This window comes from Micropterus dolomieu, linkage group LG03, assembly GCF_021292245.1.
Source record: "Micropterus dolomieu isolate WLL.071019.BEF.003 ecotype Adirondacks linkage group LG03, ASM2129224v1, whole genome shotgun sequence".
In the NCBI taxonomy this organism is placed as follows: Eukaryota; Metazoa; Chordata; class Actinopteri; order Centrarchiformes; family Centrarchidae; genus Micropterus; species Micropterus dolomieu.
Window position 1 is genome coordinate 29,567,817 of NC_060152.1, and position 12,614 is coordinate 29,580,430.

Consider the following 12,614-nt stretch of genomic DNA (forward strand, 5'->3'; position numbering starts at 1 on the left):
TTAACAGCTCCCAGAGCTGTGGAACCAGCCCTTGGGCCCCTAGAGCCTCCAGTAAGCCCTCCATGCACATCCCAAGGACTGTATTCCCCTTCCTCTTCTCCTGTTTGAGGCCTTGTAGTGGAACTCCACATGTGAAATCAATACCACATCATTTATAGCCAATTCTCACTTGTACCATCAAATGTGAAACATATTGCCAAAAGTTTTACCTTTTTTAATACTCCTCAATGATAAAACTCACTCACTCACAAAAAGTGGAAGGATAGCACAGGATAGAACATTTAAAGGGTGTCAAAGACTGCCCTTTGAAAATGCATCAGTGCGCAGTAATGCAGTTCCTATGTCATGCTTTGTAGTAAATGGATTCTTGAGAAGCATTTTAATTTCATGCCCAAATGGCAAGGACGTGTGATGAGAGCCGCCAGAGAGCGTTAAGTTGGATGTGCAGGGGGCTCCACCAGCTCGAGGTCCTCTCATAGGTGTTTAATAATAAAGCCTTGGTTCATCCAGCCCAGCACTTTGACTGAGATTATGTGCTTCCCAGACCAACCCCAGGGCCCTTTAACTTTCATAAAACATAATCCTGGAACACACTTACACCATCCATCACTCTGACGCACGCTGCACATGCAGAGACACATTTTTTGTTACAGTGACAGGTAAAATTCAAGGCTTTTAGGAAATATTAAATCTTCTGAAACACCATTCCACGCCGACAGTTTTCTTCACCTGTCTCATTCAGGAGAGTGCTGTGTGAATTTTAAATGCTGCAGCGATAGGAGTGGTATGGACAGGGAATGCCACAGCCAAGATTTGAACCTCCACAGAGGTGAGAAATATGTGATTTGTGAGCAGTTTTAACACTACATCACACCTCTTTCTGCAAGCCCCTTAACGTCCAATTACAGCATTCAAACACCAGGGATAGGAGACTGTTTCCATCCAAAAGAATAAGAGGGGAATGTGGGTTTCTTTCCTCTGTGGTATTAGGAGCATTTTACCAGAACCTGGGCACCAATCTGAAGTCAATGTAAAGACAAAATAGCCTGTTTTTCTGCGCATTTCCACTCCCATCAGACACAGCAGCACACTAAACTCACATGGTCTTGCCACAGGAGGACTTTTTCCATCCGCTTCAAACAAATACTCGAGTTGTGACTCGACTTCCCCCTGGTTTTACGACAAAGCACCAGTGTTGGTATAAAACAGGTCATTGGGACCTCCCCAGGACCAGTTTGGTGAAGCCATGCAACCTGCCAATATCCACAGCCGCCCAGGAGCCCCCCATTGACCAATAACTCCGCTCTCACCCATATGTCGTAAACAGCTTAAAACCCTATTAAAAGCACAAATACATTTCAGAAACTAAGTAGACATTTATAAAACAATATTTCCTGTCTGAGTCGACTCTGTGACTGTATTGACTGTGTGACTGTATGGATGCAGAAGCCTATAATGTATTCCTGGTGGTGGTCATACTTTTCCCTGGCTACAAGTTGTGAACATGCATCCTATAAATGCATCAGTAAAAGATGGTGATTTACAGGGCTGGAAAGGAAGTGATTACGAGTGACTGATGAGAGAGCAAAAGCAACCTCCCTAAAGACTGCACCTGTGTACATTAACATTTACTTAGTGTGTGAGTGTGTGTGTGTGTGTGTGTGTGTGTGTGTGTGTGTGTGTGTGTGAGCTAGCTTCAGTGTGTGTGCCGTTGTTAAAATGCCTCAGAGCGTTTTTTGTGTGTTTGTGTGTATGCATGCCTGCGTCCACACACTAAATGCAACCATACAGGAATCCAAGCTATTAATTCAAACCACAGTGGAGCAGAAATCCATCAATAACACAAGAATCCATTCAAAAAATTATGTTATTTTAGTTCAAAGAGCATGATGAAAATGAGAGGGAGAAGAGCAACAACGTTGGATTCCAGCCAACAGGGTTATTTTTAGCACAGAGAAAAACATTCACTCTTTTATGATAATAACCTCTCAGTGACTCATTGGCAGAATAACTATAACACGCAAGAAATATTGCTCTTTGTGGGTAAATTTAATTAGATTGTCCCATGTTCAGAATCTGAGAAAAGTGCCTGCCTGCAGAGTAGCTGTCCCAACGGGCCTTCACAGCCAAATGTCCTTCTTGTAACAGTGTCAAGATCTGTTCTCATTTTTTTAAGTGGAAAGCCATTTCCTGACTCTCTTTGTAATGCGCATACGTCTGGCACATCACAAAGGGAGAAAAAGGGCAGGGGAATAAAGAAATTATATGAAATCACACAGGATGAATGTTATTGTTGTTGCTGTTGATGTGGGAAAATGACCGGGTCTATTGCATTATTCATTCCTCATCCAACAACATCACAGAAATGTTTTCAAGGAGTTCTGATTACACTAAATCATGACTAGTAGACAGCTTTTCAGAGCCATACGTCCATCTCTCCATTCCTCACGTCAACCCTTTTCATCCACCTATCTCTTATCTTTCCACTGCTTCTTCAAACATCAGTCCCTCCTTCCATTCTGCTATTTCTCCATTTCTTCATCCCTTCTTATCCTTTAAACTATCATTTACCTTCCCCACCCAAGCTCTGTGAAATCTCCCCATCCCTTGCTTTGATCACTCCATTCTCGCTTTGTTTCCATCTTTCCATCTCACCCCAGGTACAGGACGGATGCAGCAGTCACTGGGAGCTTTTAAAAATGTCACTTCTGACAGGCTGGATGAGACACTCTACCGCTCTGTTGATTTATCCTTCCAGTGTGCTGCAGTAACTTTGTTAACGTCTCTCATCAGCCTATTAACAGCACATGAGCATGGGCAGGAAACAGGTGCTGGGAGAGTTTTACTGTCCATCACCTCACCAGCAGGAGCTCATCAGCAGTAGGGAGTGCAGGCAGCACAGTTGCACCAAGAGCTCCAAAGCTTTGGGCCTACAAAGTCACAACTTCAATAACAAGTAGTATTAGACAGTGGAATTCAAGCTAAAACAGCAGTATTATATGGAGTATTGAGCAAAATGGATATAAGTAGGCCTAACTTAAAATATCCTCTCTCTTTTTTCAAAGCAATAGTTCGACATTGTGGAAAATCTAGTTAAAAGAGTAGTTTAATCTAACACTGTATGCTACTTCAAAACTGCTTGCTTGTTGGATGGTTGAATAGCTTCAAAAAATGTGTCCCACCATTTTTCTAACTTTCAGAAACTGACAATACCACTTTGACACCGGTCTCACTCCGTGATTGGCCAGCTGTGCTGACGTGACAAAGGAGCCAACTTATCCCTCTAGCTCTCTTTTATCATTCTTGACACAACTATTTCTGCCACTTTTCATGTGAACAACCAAGTGCAACACACTGAATGCTTTCCAGGAGAGATTGTCCGAAAATGCTCGTTTTTGTTTTTGTTTGTTTGGCCACACCGACTTCATGGAGTCTCGTTGTTAGGCAACCAGCGGATACTCCAGGAAGTCACTGCTCCTTGCCAAAAAAAAAAGTCCCTCGGATGTAACTAATCAGACTAATCAGTGAGCTTTAGAGGTGTTGTTTGGCAGATTTCATGATAAGACAATCCTCTCATCTAACTCTTGTATATAATGTAAGGAAATAAGCGGATTTTCAAAAATGTCAACCTATTTCTTTAAAGTTTAAAAAGAATACTCCATCACCAATAAAAACTTATTTTTATGGACATGCTTGTAATCAGATTTGATCAGCTCTATTCTAATAGACCACGTCCAATAAAAAAATGTGCAGGACCACAGCCTCCAAATGAGAATTATTATCCTCAATAGTAGGGAAGGTTCCACATAAAACATCTTGGATTCATAGTAGATTTTAACTGAGCTAAACCAGTAAACTGAGTTGCCAGTCATTCTGCGTTCAGTGAGAAAAGAGGCAACACAGCCTTGATGCTGTAGAGGGCAATAAGGCATAAGGCACCTTTTAAAAAGCACCACAACCCTCCCACCAGCAGAGCAGCTGAATCTAGAGAATCCCCGCCCGGCAACAAAAAGGTCACGCCTGTCACAGCTGAGCCATGAAGAGCTTCAGAACATGCTTTGGGAAAATACCTTTTTCATGACGAGCACACATAACAATGCAAAAATGCAGTGACCTTACAGTGGAGAGAACATGCTCAAGACAGTTTGATACGACCCTCTCTGCCTATATATTATAGCTGTGGAGGAAGTGGAGCCTGGAGCCTTCAGGATACTGCTCACCTACCCCAGCTCTCCTGCTGGCTTTTTACACATTGATCCTCCAAGACCACCACACACACACATGCACACACGTTACACAGATAGTTGTTATGCGCTGGGAAGTGATATGGTTTGCATTAATCCTCATGTCTGTCTTTGTTTCTCACTTTCCGTCTACTCAGTTTTCCATGTTTCCTCTAAGATTTTTCCATCCATCCATTCCAGCTTTTCTTCACACTTGCATCCCAACATTTCTAACGCTCACTTCTCCTGTCCTTCCATCATTTCAGCCTGCTTCCATCACTCTGTCCCACCACGGATACCAAACAGGCACGGAAAAAATTATAGATTATTATAGAATAAGGCCTTTGTTTGCTATATTGTCTTAAAATTTCAGCTACTGGATTTCACCATATATTTAAAACAAATCACAAAAAGAAAATAGTTAGTTAAGGGTTCAAATGAACTCTAACGAATGTGGATTTAAATGAAGACTGACATGATGTTGATTTTAAGTCTACAGTTAAACTAGCTGATGATTCAACAGTTCAGATGTCTGATCAGGCATTTTTCAAGGCACATTTATGATCATACACAGAGCCCTCTCTTTGCTCCTTCTCTTTACTGCTCTTTCACTCTGCTTGCCATCAAACCAGACAACAAGTAACTAAAGATGTCATGTTAATGGCAGGGAGCTCTACAGAAGCGCCTGGCCAGCACAGACAACTGGAGGAAGCTATTTGCTGACAAATGGGATTTGGTGCTGGGCTTGAGCAGCATTAACTGGTGGGTTTTATTGGTTGAAGGAGCACGATATCATGGCGGTTTTCTTCTCTGCGCCTCTCTGGCAAAGTGGATGACGTTGCAGGGAGCAAAGGCATTTGGTCACGCAAAGGTGCCGAGCGCTGTTAAACAGATGGCAGGAGACCAGTGAAGAGAGTGGCAATGGACAGCAGATGGAGAAGAGATCATGCAGGAGACCAGAGGAATGCAGTGTATATACCCTACACGCTACCAGTCCCTTGTTCCTGCACACACAGATACTTGATGAGTCTATCTTGTAGTTTTTCCTCATGTATGAAGTTGTGAGTGAAATGTAAAACATTACAAATGTCCACAAAAGATGCATGAGATATTTCTTATTTGTTACATAAGTTGAATTTCAATTTATTATAGATAGCCAACTTGAGATGCAGCATATCGTTTTCAAGAGTATACACATATACATTATACAACAGGAAAAACAAAAACAAACAAACAAAAAACAAGTGCTCAAAACAATTGAGTTACTAGGCAGCTTACACCTTTGCCCCAGACCGAAGACACATCATAGCTCAGACAATTTATAGCTAGCTCAATAAGTACATCTCATTTACCTCATTACACAAGTGGAGCCCATAATACATGAGAGATTCAATGTGAAAAGGTATCACATAAGAAAGACAGAGGTTGAATCCATCGGAGGTAAATCAATTACATGATGCAAAATACAATTGCAAGCAATACTGTTTAGTCCAGCATCAGTAACATGCACACACATTGTTAAGATATTGAAATATAGATAACCTAAATCTGCGAAAAGATGAGATGGATCTCAAGGAAAGAGGGAGATTGTGGATACTCTATAAGTGGATACATAGAACTACAAGGAACCAAGAGTTCTTTCAGATATGGAGGACAATCAAAGTGGGCACATTTGAAAATAAATAGGAACCAATGGAAGTCTCCTCTTGAATTAAGCTGAAGCCTATTTAGTGATGCATACATTACACAATGATGAGTTTTAAAAGGACATTATTTCCAGGGAGTGAAGTGTTCATAACGGGTATTTAATAGTCCTATTCTGAACATTTTCCTATTTCTAAAACAAACAATAATGCACTCATCACTGAATGATATACACCTCATGATGACACAACATTAAAATGTTGCTTCCATAGTAATTTGAGGGTAAACCAATAGGGGGCAATCTTGCACAATAAAGCAAAATGTCAGAGCATGTGGCTGTCACAGCTGAACTGTACTGCAGTGTCCAGGAAAGTGAGGTTCTGCAGAATGTCATCATACTCTGGTTTCTCAAACCAGTTTGAGACAGTTTATTTAGTAATTAATTCACTGGACCATGTGTCCAATTTAAAGCAGTGGAAATATGTGTTATTTCTTTTAGTTTCATTTGACTGATTTGTGTATTTGATATTGTAATTGTGTTAATGTTTATTTGTCAGATTCAGACAAACAGTGCTGACAAAAACAGCTTGTAGTGATATTTTCTATGTACAAAACTTTAATATATATATATATATATATATATATATAGTTAATTTTAGTATTTTATGTCTGTAAATCCAGCTTTAGTGGTCTTAAAATGTTTTGTTTTCAGAGGACAAAATCAGCACAATCACACACCACTGCCGCACCTTACGTCATTTATTTTAGTAGCTAAGCTGGTCCTACTTGAATATTCCTTCCTAAATGGTATGAAAATGACCTAAAAACAGTTTTAAATTAACTTGTCAGATTACGAGTTAATTAGTTGGCAGCCACCAAAGAATAGCTTATAAACCAAACCTAATTTGTACTGTAAAAAGACAACTTAAACTACTAACGTGAATTAAACAGTACTGGCCTAATAATATTTTTAAAATAACAGTTATGTTATATGCCCAACATAGGTGTTTACCATTTTCATATTCTCCCTGCTAATTATAAATTATTTTTTTAATAATTATTTTAAACAGTTAGTGTTTATTATGTCTGAAAAAAACTGTATAGCTCATGTAAAACATTCATTTTAAAACAGAAAGACTTTTGAGTTAAAAAGAGACACTGTATAATTCTGTTCTCTCCAACTCTCCAACAACAAAAACATCCCATGAGACAAGAGAGACATAACCCCCTTTACTTGAAATGCACAATTTCAGATAAAAGAGTGTGGTGTGGAGGAAAATATGACTATTGGGGTCTTCGAGCGAAAAACACCCATCCTTAGAGCTGCTGCTGGGACAGGATGAGTGAGAGTGTAGGTGGGGATGTGGGGGCTTTGAAACCACAGAAGGTAGGTAAGAGTGACAGGTTTACCTCCCCCTCCTCTTACAGTATGGACCTAACATCCTGTCTGCCAGCATGCACAGAGACACAGCAACACAGAGACGAACAGACTGAGTCAGTCTCCAGAACAGGCCAGCAGCTCCACGTTCTCTGTCAAGGACTCTACATGTGAGTATAAGAGGTAAGGAGTAGTATTTGAAACCAAGGTGATGCCATATGACAGGATGTGTAAAGTTCAAAATAGGTATGTTGGAGCTGAATATTATATTATATCAGACAGGTCTTAAGAGCTGGGACACTGAATAATATCTCCATTAATAATATCGAATCTAATAGCACAGTGGCATAACAGGAGCATGTCGTGACAACATTTTACACTTATTTTATGTAAAGTAAACAGGTCTAACCTGATCTGTAGGTCTTTTGTTTTTAATGTTTCCTTAAGTTGAACTTCATTTCTGGCCCTGAGAAGACTTTACATTATGAACACATGATAAATATTGTGAGGAAAGGATTTTCTTACAATATTAGAATATTAGAAAAAAGGCCTGAAGGAGACTGACACTGAAAAAATTTTATTTTAAAACCTCCATTAGATCTGACTAGGACACATCATATTGCATACAATAAACCTTTTAAAAAATCAAAATCAGGAAATATTCTAAATACAATTATTATTTAACAAGTCCATAGTCAATTTCTGGATCTAAATCTTTTGTACAAATCCATTAGAGCTCTATAGTTATTTATGAATAATTTTCTGCAAGTCTTCTCATCTGTCACTGTTATTGGAAGAGGGGTGTCAGCCATTACAGGCTTGGCAGCTGCACTGAGCTGCAACATTGATACTCTGTGGGAGTCAGATTATCATAGAGAATGATGGCGGCTGCAGAGGACTCAGGGAAGGGCCAAAGGACAAGGCACTAACTCTCTGACTCTGACATTACCCGAACTATAAAAAATACTGGAATCCTATAGCACAGATTGGAGTAACTGTAAAAACAAAAACTATAAACTGGAGGCCACATCCAAATTGTCAGAAATGTCAGAAACATTAAGAGGTCAAATTAATTATGGACTATCTGAGTCATATTTTGGACTATCTGAGTCATATGTTTTAGTGTATAACTGTGATATTGTAGTGGATAAGAGCACAATAAGACAAAACAAAAGTACAAGACAAAAAAAAAAAGTAGGCTGCAATAAGACATGCACCCAGCATTAGCACCATTATTTTTGTCTGCCAGTTGGAACAGTAAGGTTCACAGTAAGGTAATTAGGTTAGTTATAACAACACCATAAAATGTAGACATACCATGAAGTAAAATCATTTTGCTATAACGTGTATCTTGAGTAGCACATAAATAAGAGTCAATGTCATTTGAGAATTCATCGTGGATGTTAGAGAAATAAGGTTTGGGTGTTTCGCAGTAGCTTTACGCTTTTAACCAAAGAAAAAAGCTCGGTTCCCCCAGGAAGTTGGCATTTTCCTTGCTGAAAATATTTTACGTATTTTGTAAGATTTTAATGAATTTCGACTGTACTGGTAAATGGAAATTGAATTATTGGTGATTGTATGATAGACCAGCCCAAGAGATATTTAAAAACGTACAGGCTGTTTTAATGGCCTTTTTCCAAGGACCAATAATAAACATGATTCAAGTTGTTATACAGTGAAAAGGATATGCTGAGAAAATGCCATTATCTATAATGTAAAAATGTGGGGTTTATGTGTCTTCTAATCTGTCTGTAATTGCTCAGTGTTTTGACAGTGAAGATAGAGGCATGGGTGATATGAAACCGAACGAAAACCACAAGCATGTTGTGTGCAGAAAAATGTTCTGCAGCTCTAAGAAAACGAAAATTAGGCGACGTGTGAGCCCTTGGATAGACTAAACGTATCAGACATGTACTTTGGTTGTTATCTCTCACATGATGAACAAAGATTTGTCTGGCCCTGAGCACTCATTTGATAATTAACTTTGGTTTAAAGACTTGCATCAATAGGTCAGAAGCTCCAATGATCCGTTGCAGTAGTGAAACATATTAAATTTGTTATTGTTTGTCGTCTTTGGCTGAATGCCTTGTGTTTTATATAAATACATTTGTTATTATGAAAGCGTGAATTTTCCACAGTAATGCAGCCTTTTTTATGAACGTTTTAGTTTTCAGCACTGTCCACAGAAAACATAACGTTGCTCTAACAGATAGTGGGTCTGTCAGAGCCGCAAACACTCAAGTAGAAGAGGAAACAGTTTGTTGTTTTGTTAAAGTCTCAATAGGCGGCGCTGCAGACTTGCATTCTGCACACCAACTCTGTACAGCAAAGAACTGCAGCAACTGCAAACCCTTGTCAGTCCTCCTGCACTAACATAATAAATTGCATATTCATGTCAAAAAATCTAGTCTTCCTGTAGTAATTTTGTCATGCATAGTAAAAGTACAAGATAATTAGAGAAAAAAACGAGATCAAATAATGGAACACAAAATGGGTCACAGTGAGTGCTATCCGTGTATTTTGTCATTTCACTAAAAGAAATATCAGCAGCTGTTTAATTCTTTAAATACCAAAAAAAATTTATTTAGATTCATGTTCAATTAACTTAGTGTCGAAAACTTTAATGATTAATTCAACAAATCAAACATTTCCGTTTAGAACAGCGTGAAGTTCTGCCTGCTCATGGGTGCAAAGTCACTATGTAGCACAAAGAGGCGCACTTTAACTTTTGATTCTGGCTTTCGGGAGTTTTAATTATTTTGCATCTAAATCTGTGGCCAGAAACAAACGCAATTTAACTAAAGAGCAGTCTTTTGCGTCTCTGTACTCAGAGACTCAATTAAATAAAGACTGGGAAATAATAAGAATGGGACTTCATTTTGGAATTGCTTTGAACTAAAATCAGAAAATCAGTTTTCCTGATTAAGGCTGACCTCAACACATGCATGTAGTTCCTTGACATATTACAGGCTGTTTTATTGTACATAATTTATCAGATAAAATAAAATGTCAGTTCATTTTTTGGAGAACATGTTGCTGACTTGTGTGGTAATAAGCCTATTTAATTGTAAATAATACAGGTAAAGTGTCCAGGCAACCTGTGTCCATTTTATTTAAGTGTTGTCATACAAATTAATATACAAATATAGCATATAACATTGAACTACACCAAAGGAAAAAAAAAAAAAAAAGAACAGCTGATTGTCTGAAGAATACAAGTGGCATTAACTGTTTACTTTGTATTTGTTCACCATGCTGATGATCTCAGGATGTTGTTTTTTTTTCTGTCACAAACCTCAGAATTATTTCACTCTTACCACAAAGAAATAAAACGATTTAATGTGGTGGCTCTTGCATGTGCCCTCCATTTTCGCAAATGGGGTCTATGGTTTCAACAAAAAAGTCTTGTAAGCTGCTCAAGTATCCAAAAGCACGTTTTCAAAAGCGTGGAGTTGGAGGAAAAAACGATCAGGGTTTCCTCCTGTGCTTCCAATCCTGTCTCCAAAAGAAGGTATCAGCCTTGGCTATATGGTATATGAGAGGTGTCAGAGGAGGCAGGTTGAGCTGAACACGCTTCTCTACTATGGTCTGGAGCCCTAGTTGCTATCCAAACACAAATAAACAGAGGAGGAACATTGGAGTTAATGATAGAGGAGGGGGGTGGAGGCGTGTCGGAGGGCGGGCTGAGTGCTCCGGAGCCCCGGAGCCCTGAAAAGTGAAGGACCGGTGCGCATTACGCACACTTCCAGCCCCAGCTCCGGACGGGACTCCCACGCTGCTGCTGTCTCTACTCCAAACTTCTTCGCCTCTTTCCACAACTTTTCACAACTTGTCACATCTCTGCAAAGGTCCGAGACGTCAAACTTGACTGCATGGCTTCATGAAAGTTTCATGGACTTGGAACTTGGAAAACTTTTAGCGGCGCTTTATTGGAGCTCGTCGCCTCTATAGTTACTGTGGATTACTGACATACCGCAGGACCTTTGGCAGCTATTTATTGGGGTAAGATTCTGTTTGGCAGGGTGTATGTCAGTCTTCTGCAGGATGGGAACCATCCTCACTCAACGCACTTCAACTGAACCTTTTTGTCAAAAGAAAAGTTTTAACTTTCCCTGTTTGAGCTATAAGCCAAAGAGACCAAACTGTTAGTAACTAGGTAAACGTTTCATGAACAAAAGCTAGATCAAATGGTGTTTTTAGAGGTGGCCGTTGCTTTGCGATGATCGCCAGCTTGAGGTCATAGTTCACCCACGTTTTGACATTTGACATTTTTGTCCACAGCGCATAACATTGCTGAAATAAGCAGTGGCCTTTGAGACTGTAAAGACTTGTCACGACGTATAGAAATGTAAAACCTTCTGCCAAAAAAAGAAACTGACAGGGATTCAAAGAACACGACAAAGCAAATAGTCTGCTGTCAAGGTGTAAATGAAGTCCAAAGGTTATTGAGAAAAGAACAGGTTGAACAAAGTTGTACACATGGGCAAAGAATAACAAGTGCCTGTGCGGTGACTAATGTTGCACCTGTGCAAAATTAAATCTACCCCTATCCAGTCTGTGAAAGGGAAAGCAAAGCAGAAAGAGAGAAGATCTGTGAAACAAATGTAACGACCTAACCCGAAACAAGCGACCAGTCTTCCGGCTACAATATGTGCAGGACTATTACTCTACAAGCCCTCTCAAAGTGTGAATGATGACTAAATCTCCAGAAAGTTTTAGGGTCAGTGGGCTTGTGACATATTCTTTAAGAATATGATTTGTTTTCTGATCTGTAAAAAAAAAAAAACGTCTCTAAGCATAATATCCTATTATCCAACAACAGAAAACCGAGTTTTTCTTCTCATTTTCATTCTCGACCAAATCTAAAGGTCAGCTCGCTGTTGCACCGCTGGCTCCGTGCCAGTCCCGCTTTCACCATCCGGAGTCTTGAACTAACACGGTAGGCTTTTCTGTGTGGGAAAACATAACTTGTCATCCCCACAAACATGAAACCCGGTCCTGTAATTTATTGCCCTGTCAGATCACCTAATTTGTGCTACATTGTGGAGATAGGTAGCTCCTGCTCTTATTTAACGCAAACATTGTTTTGTGGAAAAGTAGGTTAAAATGCCCATATGTTATTTGCTACCATGCTTTCTTGCCCAAGGGAACCCCGCCGTAAACAACAAATCAGCAGGAAATAAAAGAGACCTAAAAGCAACATATTAGACTTATAAAATTAACTGTCTACAATCCGCAGCCACACAAATAAAAAGCACATGCATTTCCAGCAAAGATTAAAGTAACTTTATTCTGGGTAAATGCCAGCGTTTGTGTGTTTTGCTCTGACTCATGCACTTGATCTCAGCTTGCAAAATTTAGAACTTCTA

At 39.4% G+C, this 12,614-nt stretch overlaps 1 protein-coding gene across 1 annotated transcript in view; it reads left to right on the forward strand.

Annotated features, from left to right (window-relative positions):
* The first annotated feature begins 11,232 nt into the window (after window positions 1–11,232).
* osr2 (odd-skipped related transciption factor 2) overlaps window positions 11,233–12,614 on the forward strand; it is a 7,826-nt gene continuing 6,444 nt past the window's right edge. The window contains exon 1 of the mRNA XM_046046152.1: window positions 11,233–11,247. The gene's annotated coding sequence lies outside the window, so the exon portion shown is untranslated. The remainder of the gene's footprint in view (window positions 11,248–12,614) is intronic.